General features: G+C 38.7%; 1 protein-coding gene and 3 pseudogenes across 3 annotated transcripts in view; all 4 read right to left on the bottom strand.

Moving 5' to 3' along the window:
* Positions 1 to 16,754, bottom strand: part of LOC103965707 — a 43,860-nt pseudogene that overhangs the window by 24,139 nt on the left and 2,967 nt on the right.
* The window catches only part of LOC108865814 (probable LRR receptor-like serine/threonine-protein kinase At3g47570), a 46,906-nt gene that overhangs the window by 28,662 nt on the left and 1,490 nt on the right, over positions 1 to 16,754 (bottom strand). The gene's annotated exons all lie outside the window — the stretch shown is intronic.
* LOC103965685 lies at positions 7,220 to 8,273 on the bottom strand (annotated as a pseudogene).
* LOC103965708 lies at positions 9,425 to 15,829 on the bottom strand (annotated as a pseudogene).

Here is a 16,754-nt window from a genome sequence, read left to right as displayed (position 1 = left end):
AACAATTTAGAAACAATAAAATAACAGAAATACAGAACCGAAATACTTATACTTTATTATTCAAAAATACTTGTAATACAGAATGCAATTATGTTATAGTAAACGCTATGTCCTTCGAACAGTATTTCCGTCCCACTCGTGTGCTTATGGTTCTACAACGTTTGCTCGACCAGGATATAAATACCTAATTCTACAACCTGCACTGGATTATAGAACTCTAGTGAATTGCTTTGTATGTTTACTCTTTGGAAATTTTGTACGGAAGACAAGGAGGAAGAAAAATATGATTTTTGATGGAACTGAGGACTTTAGTTATATAGGCTTTTTCATACCTCTTCAAACACTTTTTTATGATTTTTGATGGAACTAAGGACTCCAGCTATATAGGCTCTTTCATACCTCTTCAAACACCTTTTGGATGTATTTGAAGCTATACAACTCTTTCCAAAGAGATACAATTCTTTCCAAAGAGTTGTGTCTATTAATCAAAACATTTTTAATTAATTTAATTAAAAACTTAATTCGAAATTAAAACTAATTGATCAGATTAATTTTAATTCCTTGGCCCTAAGTGCCCCAAGGCCCAAGGCCCTTGTCTTGATTAATTAATATTAATATTATAATATAATCATCAAGCCTAATTCAACCAACCATAAGGCCCAAGCCTTCAATCCATTTCCAAATGGTCCAAGTTCTAATTACTAAGAAAAATGAATAAGCCTATATAAAGGCTAGTGAAAAAATACTGTTGACCAATGTGGGACAAGAGGGTCTCAAACTCCTACACGGTCTCCAATGCCGACTTAAGCGACTTGATCACCGCGTCGTCCTCCACGATCTCCCCGTGCCCGGCTCCCCCCGTACCGCCACACCGCATCTATGAAAAGCGGCGCCGCCACGCTCCCGTGAATCTTGGCGAGCTTGTCATTGAGCGCGCGCTCCTCGACCCTGGTCGCCTTCCTCAGCCAGGCCATCCTGACCCGCTGATGGTCACTCAAATCGGGCACCGGCTCGATCACGAGCCGGAATACGATACCCGGTTTGTACCTGGCAATCCAAAGCAGGCTCATTTCGTAGGAAGTTTACCACGTCGGCTAGAAAACCAGTAAAACATCCCGCTGTCCAAGTCGGGATTTCTCGTCGTAATACTGCTAGTAATGGAAGAGAACCCGGGACACCAAGTCTCGGAGGTCTTCATCTTGGGCATCGTCGATCGTCGATCGTCTACTGGGCCGATAAGAGCTCATCGAGGAAGTTTTCTTGCCGGACCAGCCAGCCCTCGTAGAATGCCTCAAATGTGTTTGACGCATTGCCGCTGTGAGAGCCGTTTGTCATAACCAAAATAAAAACAGCAAAGCTTTCTGGGGTTTTAATGGCGACGAAAAACAGAGAAATGGGTGGGATTAAATATGAGGTAGGATTCGAAAGGTGGGGGATTTCTTTTGGGATTTTGGTTTTTAATTTGCTTTGTGTGCAAGTAATGCTAATGGGTAAGGATACTTCGAGAGCAAGGTTCATACATTTTGTTTTTTTAGAGAGAGAGACAGAGGAAGGCAGGGAACAGAGGAGGTGAGGCTCAGACGGAGACGCGTGTGCAGGTGGATGCCATTAGAGAGAAAGAGGGGGGGGATGTATATAACTGGAAGATCTCGGTGGGTTTTGTCTCGTAGCGAAGCCAAAGGAGAATGAAGGTGTTTAAAGTGGTGGGAGAAGAAGGAGAAAAGGGGAAATTGAGGCTGCCCGAATGATGGGGCAACACGTCTCGAGGCTACCAAGTGGATCTTTACACTTCTCTCGAATGGTGTGTGTTCTCATGGGGTTTTTAGGTTAATCATTTGCGAGTTCTTCTTTCCACCAACATTGATTTTGTTTAACTAGAAATCTACAACTAAGCAAAAATGGAGATGTGGCTTGAACACTGTAACGGCTTCTTTGAGATACTGCTTGTTGGGAAAGGTGACTTCTTGTTTTCTGCTTGTTTGGCTCGAGCTTTTGAGTTTGCTATTAACATGGTAGCCACTTCTCTTGAATCCCAAGGTACAGTTTTCAAATGGGTTCTTTGTTGGCAAAACTCTGGAGTAGTTGGTCACATTTGGAAGAACTGAGGAGGAAGGGGTGCTTGGTGTTGGATGGAATTGTTTCAACACAGTTTTTGTTTTGTTCGATTTGGGTATGGCACTATTTACGACATGGTACGAGAGTTTTCTACTGGCAATACTGGTTGATAAAGGAGTTTTGCAAACTAGTATTCGGAGGATCGAATTTATGATGTGTGAAATTATGCACCCTCAAAAAATTACTGCTTGCTCATTGAGACCACTAATGTGTTGTTGATATTGCGGGCTACAGACTGTAGTATCAATAACTTATTCGTTGGGTTCGTTAAGCAAGTAGGCAGGAAGACCCGTCTTCAGTAGTTGTTACGGATTTGTTATTGTTGGGGCTCGACCTAAAGACACATATGTTCTCAGAGTATGTAAGGTTACGAATTCTTGGGCGAGACCCACTTTCATTTTCGATTTTTGATTTTCAGTGTAAGTATTGTAAATTTTCTTATTATAGTTATATATTTGTTTTAGTCATTACAAATGTTTTGGGGGAGTATTTTTGTTTTCAGTTTTAAGTTCAGCACGAATTTTCGACCTATATGTTAGTACATATCTATTTGGACGTTATCGTATTTTATGTATTTACTTTTGACCTTAAGCTATTTTATGTTTTTGACCTTATATCTTTATAAAGTATGTTTCTACTTTTACATTGATGGCGAAGAAAGTAAGAGCTTGGAGGCATGATAGAGGATTTTGCAACCCGCTCGCGATGGTGTGGCATATTCTCTTTGATGCACCCACTCTGACTTGATTTCTCTTTATACATATGTTCTTCTTACTATTTCGAGTATTTCAGTTTAGTAAGTGATTTTAAATTTCGTGGATGAAATTCTTTTAAGGGGGTAGATTGTTACACCCCTAACCCCGAATTAAAGTGTAATTTCATAAATTCCCTAAAAAGTTTATAAAAAATGGTTTTTTTGGGTCTTAAATGGTGTGCCCAAGAGGCCCACCCTTGATATATGTCCTTGTCTCCCGTGCTCCTTCTCTCATCTCTCACAGTTCTCTCGTCTCCCTCAACTCATCCCTACCCCTCTCTCTTTCCCCCACCCCAAGACCTCTCTCTCCCTCTATGATCTCTCCCTCTTTTCTCAAGTTTGTCACTCACATAAGCAACAACAACCCCAAACCAACACCACTGGATGTAGGAACCTCGAGAAAACTCAAGCAAACCTTCATGGAACCCCAATAGTGACGATGTCACTGTTCATCATCTTCTTTGACGTGTTTTGTGTTTTTCCAACGTTGGTAAGCTTCAAGAAACCCTTGGGTTATGTTTTAAGGTTAGATCAAAATTTGTTTTAAGAGGTGTATATGCGTGAACTGTAGAAAATAGCTCGGAGTAGCTTTTCCAAATTTTCCGCCGAGCACAGTCCCTTTCGAGGTGTTTTCTGGCCAAATCACGATGAGTTAGTGTCGTGTGAGGTACCATTCTCTTCGTCTCTTCAAGAACTATGACTTTCGATTTTGAATCACTTGATTTGGTTGAGTAACGAAGAAGTTATGAGCCTTGGAAAATCAACCCAGAAACCAGCCAAGAGCTTAGCCTGAAAACGGGTCAACCCAACCCATTTGCCTTATAACCCAAACCCATTGGGCTGAGATCTAGCCTAATTACCCCAAACCCAAATCCTTTAAAGTCTAAGGCCTTCGAGCCATTCCTACCAAGCCCAAACCAACCTCCTTTTATTTTATTTATATTTTTATTATTTGTTTTAAAGGCCTTGGGACTCATCTGTGAAGGCCCTGAATCCAAACCCATTTTTCCATTTCAATTCTAAGGGCATTTGGGCCGTGTGTTGTTAGGGGCCCTAAGTCCAAGCCCTAAACCCAATAACCCTAAACCTTTAGGGCCCAACTCGGATCCAACCCTAAGCCCAAACCCATTTGACTTGGTCCGACTCGGACCCGTTGACTTGGACCTAGTCTAATCATTGACTGGGTCAACGTTGACCGTTGACTTTGACTTTCGAGTTGACTTTTCGAGTTTTGTCTAGGACCACTTCTAGGCTAAATTCGATGTTCTGAACGCATTTCCGATATTCGTTTTCCCAAATTAAGTGGTTTGAGTAAAGTTTGACTAAGTGTACCCTTTATGTGCTTAGGGGCAATTATTTATGGCGTTCCCTTATTAGCTAGGTTGCGTGGCTTTTCGACAGCGAAGTATTGTGAGTGAACCCCTTCTAAAATGCATGTTTTAATAGTAGAAATGCATACATGAAAAGCATGATTTAATGATTACGTTTTATGAAACGTTTTATGAGATAACATGCTTACTGAGGCTATATTGAATTACTACAATTTTTCCTATAACCCATGTTCTTATAAAATATCTGATGGATGACGATATGATCTGTAGAACATGATTAGAACACCTCTTTATGGTATAGATGATGGATGACTTTATACTATGAAGTTGTTTTTCAATATATATATGTTCAATGGTTTTGTACTTACCTAGTGGTCCCTATTCCGCTACAGGACGAAGGGATAGATTCCGATCCCTCCCGGGCGATGGTTACGGTGTTGGCATAGGGCTTGAAGTGTTTTCCCTCTAGCTATTAGCACAGGGACGAGGAGCCCAAATTTTCCTCTGACTGTTTGCTCAGAGATGGGGAGCCGGCATCGGGCCTAAAGAGTTATTGAACATTCACTACTACTAGTGATTATTATATATACAAGTTATGATTTGAGATATTGCACGGCATGCCAGGTTTCAGAAACCTATGTTTATCATGATATATATGTTTTTTCATAAAACCTGGGGTTTAGTATGTTGACAATTGTTTTACTATATATATATATATATATATATCAACTTGGTCCACTCATGTTTGTTTTGCGCCCCATTTAGAACTTAGAATCAAGGCATACAATCCCGGAGTCAAGTTACTTCCGCATTAGCATCTTCGAGTCCTCTCGGTGTAGGATCCATTCTTTTATTCATTCAATTTTATATTATTTCTTTTAGTGTTCTAGTTAGTTGTATGATCTGAACACGTTCCTTAAATGCATATTCATTATTCTTTTATATTTATAAGTCTTATCTATTCCTTGTTTTCAGCATTGCACTCAATAAATGGCTTTCGTCACCCTCGAGTGTCGGCCAGCACATGCCTATCCTGGTATTTGGGGAATATCGGGACTGGGGCGTGTCAATACTCATACTTGCATTCTCGTTCTTGGTAAGTAAACAGACCACTATTGAGTTGGATAGCGGTTAACCATATTGTTCTTCCATACAATAGTATACAATTTACTTCAAGTAGCATTTATGTTGCATGAAAGACTCATCTAAAGGGGATAATCTATTCTAGGGTGTGTTATCCACAGATCTCATTTTACTTCTCACACACCCCTTGATAATTTATGTCCGTTGATCTTCTTCAATTCATCCGATCCGACGGCTAAAAATTAAAAAATGTGTGTGAGAAATAAAATGGGGTGTATGGATATCACACCCCTCTATTCTAAGGGAGGGGGGCTGAAAGAACTTTTTGGATACAACATTATTCTGCATTTAAGTGGTTGGTTTAGGCCACACAATGGGTCAACCACTTACTAGATATTAAACTCAACACAAAAAATAATATATTCTCGCTATTAATGTGAATCAAACCCGGGACCTCGAACTTACAAATGAAGATCAATATTGCTTCATCGTATCACTAGTTAGATTAACTTGAACTTGATCTCAATCTGTTTCCCAGTCCTAGTCACTAAACTAGTCACTAGCGGGTGTGATGATCGGAGAAAATAATAAAATGGGGTGCAGCTCTAAGCGATTGTTCATTCCGGTGAAGTTGAAGGGTAGGTGACAAATTTGCCTAGACTTTAAGTGACGGGAGAATTTGGCTGCCATGAGAAATGTTCAGCAAACAAGCTGCTGAGCTACTTGAATTGAGAAAATTGGTTTATGACGTGTACCAATTGCTGCAAGTGATCATCTTTTAGGAGGAAAGGGATATCCTGGTGTTGCTAATTGGCATTTTTGACCAGCCAATGATGGTTATGGTGGCTTCTATGTGGCACAGAGAAAAAAAAAAACCTCGTTTAGAAGTGCATTTCAAATAACTAAAAACGTTTTTAGTGAAAATATTTTTTAAAACAGTTTTTAGACAAAAAAAAAAAAAAAACAAGTAAACCCTAAAAAAGTACTTCACGTACTTTTAGAACTAAAAAACGTTGTGATTTTTTAACCAAAATGGTCATTTGAGATTTAAAATCAATAAAAGTAAATCATGTGATTTTCACAAAATGACCATAATGATTCACGATGAGCAATTTTATGGACCATTTCTATCGATTATAAATCATAGGGACTTATGCCAATTTTAAAGACCATTTTAAGTAAAAACCAAACATTTTCTCTAAAAACGCTTTCAATTGTGTTAAAACGAATTTGATTCTGCTTATCACCTCAACAACTCAACAAGTCTCAGTTCTTTTTATGCATGAAGTGGGAAATCCAATGAGGTTTGAACTTGTGTGGCTACCAACAATAAAACTATTTGTTAATTATTTATCCTCGTTAGTAAATTTGTGTGCTTCTGTTTGTCGTACACGTCAGAATGATTCATTGAAATATACATTAAACAACTCTAATGTACTAAAAACTTATTATACACATACGTACATGTTGAAATATATGTTTTCCAATAATCTCGCTCACGCAAATGATCTATGTTCTTAAGAAGAGATGTGAATAATATTTTTGTAAATTCACACTTATATGACTCTTCACATTCCATAGAGCTTGATCGAAATCTGAATAGCTTGATCGAAATGTGAATGGCTGGATCATCTAACAAAGGTGTTCATTTGTAGACCATAAGTTTTGAATCGCATACTAATGGGGTCCTTTCTTTTGACTACCCTAATCTCGGGGGAAGGGATCAGACTCAGGAGCAAAGAGTAGGACACATTACCTAGCCAAAATCATTAAGTGGGGCGTACTCAATTGAGATTTTGAAAGATTTTTTAAGATTATAGCGTCGACTTACTGAACAATCTTTAGCATGGAGTCCCCTTCAATAGAAGATAAAAAGAAATGCCAAGTTCATCTACTGAATCTTAAATCACATATGAAATTGGATTAACAAAGCTCTAAGAACACCGAGGAGTTCAAACATCCATAAATGCATGCCACATACAAAGATTACGAGTGAGAATTATGGAAGTCATTAATACCTTCACTAGACTAGCCACAGAATAAGAGTAGGTTGGAAACATATTGAACGAGAAAGTACAATAGTCAAACATACAAGCAGTAACAAGCAAGTTTCCTAAGAAAAATACCTGATTGTAAAATTGGCTGAGCCTCAATGATGAACAAAACAAAATGATTTCCCGAAGCTAAGCGAAACATGACCTGCTAATGATCATCTTTTCTTGAAACCATACTTTTTCCGTTCATAGAACATATCTGTTTTGGCACTTCCCAGATTCACAATTTTCGGGCAGCCATCTCTATCTTTCTCCTGCTGAGTACACTCTTTGCAGTAATAAGCATAAGAAATTCCAACCCCTCCACAAATAACACACCTTCCCTGGAAGATCCATAGTTGCACTCATCGCAAACTCGAACAAGTGTGCAAGGACGCACATAAGAGTCATAAATTACACACTTACCGTCGCACTTTTTTCACAACCTTCCAATAGCTATTCCAGGTTGTTTCCGGCACATAATCAGGTCAGGATGATGCTTCGCCATGTTCCTGCAACAACAGGGTAAAATAAGCTTCTGTCCAGCGGATCAAATAGGGCCAAATCACATTAGAAACAGAATCCAAATGATAAAAACTCGAATCCTCAAATTAACTAGAACCCTAGCCTAGCTAGCTAGCAGCCAACTTAGCTTTCGAGTGTCCCTCAGATGCTCCTGCATCAACTGATAACGCTAATGCACATTCAAAAGTTTCGAGACTAACCCAATTTGCAAATCTGCATACTTTTTAACAATTTCATGCCAAATTGCAGGGTGTTTATATTCACAAATCATGCAACTTATCGATCAGCTACGAATATTTGCAAACTCTTTTACAACTATGCACAAAAATAATAAAAGTGGTTTACTTTTGTCACACCAATTCATCAATGCAAAGCAGTTCATTGTCCCATAACTCCATTTCGAAAAAAAACCCAAAAAATCCAAATTTTTTAATTTCTAATTACTCTTACAACTTCTAGGTGTTTCTGATGTTTACCTAATTCCCATCACAGAAAACAAATTGTGGGAATTAAACATGCTGTGTAAATATATGAAACGATTAATTGAACAGAACAGGAACCCTAAAACAGGTAATCGAATGCGCATTTAGCTAGAAATTTGAATTTTAGATGGAAATAATCAAAATACAGCAGCAGTTTTCTACATATGCGAAAACTAGAGAGGAAGAACGAGAAGCGAAAAGAGCAAAGCTTACCGAAGATAGCTGGAGAGGACTCGGATGAAGGGATGCTACTGTAAGAGGGGATCGGAGGAATCGGATAGGGGTAATGTTATTTTATTTTTTTTTTTTTTTTGTACTTTTTAAGTTTCAATTAAAAATTATCGCTTAGTATTATGATCTAATAGTATTTATCATCAGCTGTAAATGGAGAGGTTTTAAGTATGACTCTCGCCAAAAGCGAATTTCAACCACATTATTGTTATACCAATGTGAGACTTAACCCATTTCTTCATCGATAATTTCGTTTGTTTAAAAAAAAAATTCATACAACAAAATTTGTTTTTCTTATTTATCAGTTTTATGTTGTAAATGGGAATGACCTAATATAATAATATAAATTTATTTACGGAAAACATAAAAGAATGGAATAATGGGTTTTTGAGCCATACTAGTTTTTTCATTTGCCTATAAATTCAACTTGAGCAAATGTTGTAGAAAGAACACGACACAATATAGAAATTCATGTAAGCGATATCAAGGCTAGAGAGAAAAAAAAAAGAGAATTATCTTTATATTCCTATTATTTGAAATAATGAAAGCCTAAAAACTAAATATGCATTATTAGTTTCTCGTTAAATCTTGACCATTCCTGTCTATCTCTTTGAGTGTTTGAGCTTTGTTTTAGAAGTGCAATACTTTGACAAACAATAGGGGTAACATCGGGCTTAACTGTATCCACAAGGCTTATTCGCATATCCCTTTTGCACATTGTATGTCGGGGCAAATAGAGAATGAAAGGCAACATATTTATACGTGCCTTGAAGCAATCTTTCATCCTTCGTCACAATCATAACCCACATGTTACAAAAAAAAATTTCCAACAAAACTTGTGTAGCACATGCAACCATCTGGGAAGAAATATGAGACTGAAATGTTCTAAACTGCTTAAGCATTAAGTTTATCAGATTCTAAACAGGATTGACATAACCAAGACAATTACAAATAGCTCCACACAAATAAGAATTTGAAAGCTTCAAGTCATACAAATGAAAACTTTGTTCGTTTAAAACAACAGTTGACATAAAAGAGGCAAGGTTCAAAGCAATGGCAGGAAAAGTAAAGAAAAACAAGAAAAGAAAAACCACAAGCAGCATATCTTTGTCCTTTTTTAGCCTTCTTGAACTTTGAGGTACGAGTCTCTAATCGCACTCATTTTTCCGACAACCATATTCAAAAGCATCCGCTCTCTTGGTGATACTGCACAGCAGGACAGTCCTATCTGCATCACAGCAAACAAGCATTCCTCTACCTTTTTTGCTTTCACCACTCTACGATTGTTACGTCTGGTGATGCGACAATTATACGCACACAAATTAAACCCTCTTTTTGTCAATTGTAGTATAAGTATAAGTAGGGATCGTTCTGGACCGGGGATTAGGAGGGATTGTTAATCACTTGGATTTGACTCAAAAACGTAAAAACACAATATAAAACACTATACTAGACTCAAAGAATGCAAAACTAAACTTTAAAACACTAAGACAAACCAAAGACTCAAAATGCTTTAAGAACACAAACTAAATTGATTTCTAACTAAATTAAACAATAAAGTAAAGGGGGATTGAGTTTTGGACGAAATTAAACTAAATGCACAGATTGTAAATTAAAGCAGAATGTAAATATGAATGTGATGGAAATGAATGGATGGGAAGCTAGCTAAGGAGTTCATCTCCACACATGTTATACTTGCATAATAAAAAGATTTCTAATTGCATTTCAATAAACCATGAATTCTCAACGCCCCAGGTTAACCGTGATTGCACTAATTAACCCTCAAGTTTTCCTTAAGTTAATGAATTGGATGATTGCATACGACAACCCAAAGCATTCCCCACAAGTTCCCTATATGAATTGCATAATAGAGATACAAGCAAGAATCATTAAGTTCTTTGAAAACTATAAGTGCTGACGAGGCATTCGTTACTATGATTGCATGAAACTTATGCCAAGAATTTATTTAACGCGATTGTTTATAAGCAACCTCCACTACTTGTGAATATAAGTTCATAACTATTAGGTGAAACTCACTTATATTCTAGCGTCATATTCATGCATGAAAATTAAGCGTGCACTCTCAATAAACATACATGAATAGGTTATCAATCAAACAGTTAAACAAATTGAATTCACAACTTATGAAACGTACTTAGAAGTAATCAAATCATATTGCAAGCATAAACATATATTTCGAATCCCCCCTAGCTAAGGGGGGTTTAGTTCCTCATACGTACAAAACAAAGAGAATTGAAATTAAACATTGAAATCAAAGAAACACCTAAACATTCCAACAACTCAAACTTGAATTGTATGAACGTTTAGGCCCTCTTCTCTTCCTCTTTATTGTAGTACAAGGTCTAAGGATAGTTGGTTTGGGGGGATGGAAGTGTGGAATGGAGTGGGGAGTGATGGAAATGGAAGGATGGTGTTTGGATTATAAGGGAAGGCACGGCAACAACAAGGTTGCTGTTTTTGTGTTTGTGTTGTGGTGTTGTGTATGAAATGAGATGTGTTTTGGTAATGGGAATGCAAGGGCTTTTATAGGAGGAATGGAGGTGCATATGGCTGTTTGTTTAAGCATGCATGTGCTGGAATGTGGTGGAAAAACAGCTAGGAAAGCATGTGAAAGCTGGAATTGCATGTGAAGATGCTGGAATTGCATAAGGAACCCACGGCATTGAGTTTTCTTGCTGATTTTCTGGATGCATGATGAAGGGTTAATGAATAATGCATGTAGGTGGTTGCAATGATGAAAAGTGAGAGCTGGAAAGGGCATGAAATGCACGGCATAAGGGAGAATGGTGCTGGAATTGCATGTGAAAGCTGGAAAGCAAAGGTAGGCCACGGCATTGAGTGTGTTTGTGTGTTGTGGCTGATTTGTTTGTTGGTTAAAGCTTGTGAAAGCATGTGAATGTTGTGAATGGCAGCTAGGGGAGGGAATATATGCATGTAGTGGCTGAATGATGAAGAGAAGTTGCTGAAAATCTAAGGGGAAGGCACGGCATTGAAGGTGTTTTTGTGTTGGAATTGCATGTGATTGCATGTGTATGGTAGCTAGGGTGTGTGATGATGATTGCATGTGGAATAAAGAATGAATGGTGGCTGAATTGAAGGAGTGGGAAGCTGGAAAGTGGAAGGGGATACACGGCAATGGGGGAATGTTGGTGTTTTTGTGTTGGTTTGAATGGTTTAATTAATGGGAGTGCATGTTTGAATTGTTAAAGTGCATGTGGGTGAATATGTGGCTGATTTATGAAAGGAATGCATGTGTTGATGAAGTGGAATGACAACTAGGTTATGAGGGGAATGCATGTGATGCATGGCAAGGTTTTAGAATGGGCTTAAAATAGGGTTGTTTTTTATGGAATGGATGGTTCTTTGCATGGCTATAAGGGAGAGAATAAGAGAGAATGGGCTAGGCCCTTTGTTGTATGTCCTAAAGTGCATCAATGGCCTTCAATTTCGTCCATCCTTTTGGCTCCATGGATAAGCTATCCAATCCATGCCCAAAAATGCTCCAAATAGCCTCAAAATGCACTTTCTTGCTCCCTAAGCCCTGAGAACCTGAAAACACACAAAAGAAGCATAAAGGACTAAAATAACTAGAGAAACATAACGTAAATGCACGAGAACAAGCCATTTAAGTCGCATGAATATGCTCCTATCATCTGGGCAGCGCAGTCCTTTCGTATCTGTCATCGTTAACACTACCATCAGCTTCGAGGTCGAGGAGCAATGATGGGTCAACAACGTCCATGACATGGTCAAGCAAAGCCATGGCTGCAAATTTGTAAATGCTTAGACCTTCAATGAACATGTCATCAGTAGGTGTTTTTCCTGTGAACATTTCTAGCAAGAGTATCCCGTAGCTATAAACATCTCCCAGTATGGAAACTTGGCCTCCTATCCCGTACTCTGCAGTGACATACATATAGACAATAAGATGTCACATGCAATTGACTATTAAAATTGATATCTTATTTCAGATTAATGTTATTTGTTTCCAGGAAAAAGAGTCAATAGTATATCTTTAATAAATAGGATTTAATTAGTTGGTTTTTAGTAATAAGTTAATAAGAATTGAAAAATGAAATTAGAATGATGGAATCTCATACCTGGAGGAATGTAACCTATAGAACCCTTTAGTTACGATGACATTGTTTGACTGAGGGAATGATCAGTTGATGCTTCCAAGAGGAACCTTGCTAAACCAAAGTCCCCAACATGGGCTACCATGTCTTCATCAAGAAGTACATTGCTCGGCTTTAGATCACAATGAACAATGGACGTTTCACAATGGTTGTGGAGATAATCTAACGCAGAAGCAACATCAATGGCTATGTTCAATCTTTGCATAAAATTCAATCTCTTAGTTGGAGATTGCTCCTCATCTCTAGGATGCAACCACGAGTCAAGACTTCCATTTGGCATGAACTCAAAGACTAGACTTTTGAAGTCTCTACCATGATTATCAATGCTCGAGCATGCAGTTATGATCTTGACAAGATTTCGGTGCCTGACACTTCTTAAAGCTTTGCATTCATCATTGAAACTCTTGGACGCTCCTTGTTGTTGAAGGTTTAATACCTTAACAGCAACTACCGTTCCATCGCTAGGAATTACCCCCTTAAAACAGAACCAAAACTTCCCGAACCAATCAAATTATCCACAGAGAAACCGTTAGTCGATTCAACAAGCTGTGAGTAGGAAACACCTAATTTCCAATCCTTATAAGAACGTGAAGTTACAAGTCCATCTCTTGACTTTTTCAGCATTGAACGAGCACCAAAGAAGCATGATAGAGCAATTATGAATGCAAGTGCACAAGATATAGGGATGACTACTTTTGGGGAAAGTAGTCCTCGAGATGAATGGTGTTTATTTTTGGGGCATGTAGGTTGATGTAATTCTGGGATACCACCACAGAGCCTATGATTTCCAAGAACTGAGACACCACTGACATTTGAAAAAATTCCTTCTTTAGGCAACTCGCCTTCAAAATCATTATGCGAAAGATTGAGATACTTAAGTGCTCCAAGCTTGCCTATGAATTCAGGAATCTGCCCGGATAAGTTATTGCTTGAAATGTTAAGTTCTTCCAAGCCCTTTAAATCTTTAAGAGACTGAGGAATTGTTCCTTCAAATTTGTTGTCGTCCAAGTACAAGCCCCCCAAACTGGTACAACGGCCGATGGTGCTGGGGATTTCCCCTGATTCCTTGTTGTTTGATACATTTAGCACTGTGAGATGCACCAAGTCACCCACTTCACTTGGCAACGAACCAGTCAAATAATTTCCAGACAAGTCTAAAAGACCTGAAAGGGTTGAAAGCTCCATAAGCTTTTTAGGTATGCTGCCCGTTAGATTGTTATTATTAAGTAAAAGTTTTAACAGGTTTTGGCAGTTTCCAAGACTTGGAGGTATACTTCCCTCAAAACTGTTTCCGCCCATGTAGAGCTCTGTCAATGAAGTTATATTACCAAGGGAAGATGGATTTGGCCCGGAAAATTTGTTAGCACTCAAAGCTAGTCTCTTCATCTTCTCGAGCTTCCCAATTTCTTCGGGGACAACACCCGCCAAATGGTTATCAGTCATATCTAGATCGGCAAGGTTTATAAGATTTCCAATGCCATTTGGGAGGCTTCCATGTAACAAATTAACCCCTAGATAAAGAGTTTGTAGTTGGGTCGAAAGGTTGGCTATGGATCTCGGGATTTCTCCCCCAAAATGATTATAGCCAAGACCCAATTTTTTAAGACTAGTACAATTAGTCAAGAAATTGAGAAAACTCAAATCACCAAGTTTTCCATTTCCCAGTCGATTTTCTCCAAAGTTTAGCGAAATTAAGCTTCGCAAGCTTCCGAGACTTTCTCCAGGGACTGTCCCCGTGAAGCCATTTGTAGAAAAATCAGTCCTCTGAAGTCTAGAAGCATTTGACAATGATACAGGAATATTTCCAGTGAAATTGTTTATATCACATAAAAATAATACGAGATTAGGAAGCATGATGCCGAGATTTGGTGGTAGCTCTCCATGTAATTGGTTTATATGAACACCGAACGAGTATATGGAAGAAATATTATAAATTGAAGAAGGGAGCATACCAGACAAATTATTGTCCCCAACGAGGAATATCTGCAAGGTTGTTATACGCCCGAGCTCATTTGGTATGCTTCCTTGAAAATTGTTGCGGCCAAGAGCAAGACCTGTCAAAGAAGAAAAGTTTCCTATCCAACCTGGGATGGTTCCACTGAGATTATTTCCTACAAGTTTGAGAGTAGTCAAACTCAACAATGAACTGAGTTGGCGTGGAATTGACCCAATAATCTTATTGGATAAAAGATCCAAAAATCTGAGTTGTGTACAGTGGGACATATTAGTCGGAAGTTTCCCGCCGAAAGAATTGAAAGACAGGTTGAGACTTTCCGAGGTCCGCAGTCGACCCAATTCTTGAGGAATTTCACCATGAAACTTGTTGATTCCCAAGCTTATTTCAATTAGACGAGTAAGATTCCCAATGGAAGGTGGAATGGAGCCTACCAATTGTTTATCTTGCAGGTCCAGAATCAAGACTCTTTGGGTGGCACGGTGGCATGTAATGCCTACCCAACTGCAGAAGTGGACGGAATGATTCCACGAGCTCATGACACTGAGGGGATCTTCAGTTACTCTTTTCTTGAAGTCTAGCAAAGCCAAGCGATCAGATTCGTTTCCAAGCAGGGTAGAGCTGGGAAATGCTGCAGATTCCGGACATGTGCTCATCATGCATAAGACGAGGAGAATGAAGCCATGAAGGAATTTCAACAAAACCAGATTACAAATAGTACGTGAATGCTCCATCATTGTTCGAAGACAAATGGAAACCCAGAAAACCAAAGTTTAATTTGCACAAAAGTACAAAAGAGAAGAAATCTTAGGACATAGAAGAAAAAAACACTTGAGATTGGATGGCCACGGAAATGAAGATAGACCAACTTAGTAGTTAGTCCACAGTAATTAAGAAATCTTATCACATGTAAGAAAAAAAACTTGAGATTGGGATGGCGTCAGAAATTAGGATAGACCAACTTAGTCCACAGCGTGGAAGGAACGGAAGAGTCGGACGGACTTAGTCCACAGCCTCAGAAATTAGGATAGACCAACTTAGTCCACAGCGTAGAAGGAACGGAAGAGTCAGACGGGCTTAGTCCACAGCGTAGAAGGAACGGAAGAGTCGGACCAACTTAGTCCGCAGCTTCAGTTCGGTTGAGCCACCTAACAGTCTGATCCGTGTCATCCACCTAACAACGATCGAGAAGAGATGAGTTTAACCGGCATCAGTAAATACAAAAGGGCATTGTTAGTGTTTCGTCCGGTTGAAATCATGTTAGATTTGGAGTAAATTCAGAGCGATTTCAATTTGTTTGGATTGCATAAGATTATCAAAACACACCCATGCTATCGTAAACAACGTGGCCCCTTGAATTACACAATCTCTAAAGGAGTGTACCATATCCGATTGTACTGCCATTTGAACTCGTGGCCAAATGTACTAAGTAATTTATCGGCAGCAACCCGAAACAGTAAAACAAGTTTACCATTTTAACCACAAATCGCTTGTAAATATTCTCTAAACAAAAATTACAAGGCCTGCAACAACAGTAACTCTACGGTTTCAATGAAAATGTTCAGAATAGTTACACGAGTCTGCACAAGCGAGGTCTCGAACAGAATTGCCTTCCGTTAGCTTTAACTGCTGCCGCTACTCCAGCAGTCACTCCAGCACAAAGAACAGAAGACATACTGTTGGGCATTTCAACCTGCTGCAAGTAGGATTCAAAACTTCTCAGGTTTTGGTGAATATTGAATAGAACTCGCACCTGACAACAAAGTTCCATGTACTAAGATTTCAGGCAAAACCAAAATAATAGTAATACCTTGCTGAAGTGTGACGGAAGTCAGCGTCAACCCTCCGATTAGTAAAGCTGATGCCACAGGTAGATACTGCAACGTTTGTTCTCACACTTAAAACTTGACTATAGATTCAGTGAAGCCATTTTAAAAGTGGCACAAGTTACCTTCAGTCGCAACCAACTAATGACGATTACATGCCAAGCTGGCCAATCAAACATCAAGTTTGCTAGAATTGAATTTTACTTCTCCTTTCGTTACTAAAAGCATATCCATTAAATATCGCTCGTATTTGCTAAAGTAGG

The sequence above is a fragment of a genome, unplaced genomic scaffold, assembly GCF_019419815.1.
Source record: "Pyrus x bretschneideri cultivar Hongxiangsu unplaced genomic scaffold, Pyrus_bretschneideri_v1 Contig45, whole genome shotgun sequence".
Taxonomy (NCBI): domain Eukaryota; kingdom Viridiplantae; phylum Streptophyta; class Magnoliopsida; order Rosales; family Rosaceae; genus Pyrus; species Pyrus x bretschneideri.
Note: the sequence above shows the minus strand (reverse complement) of the source record. Positions and strands in the feature narration are given on the sequence as shown.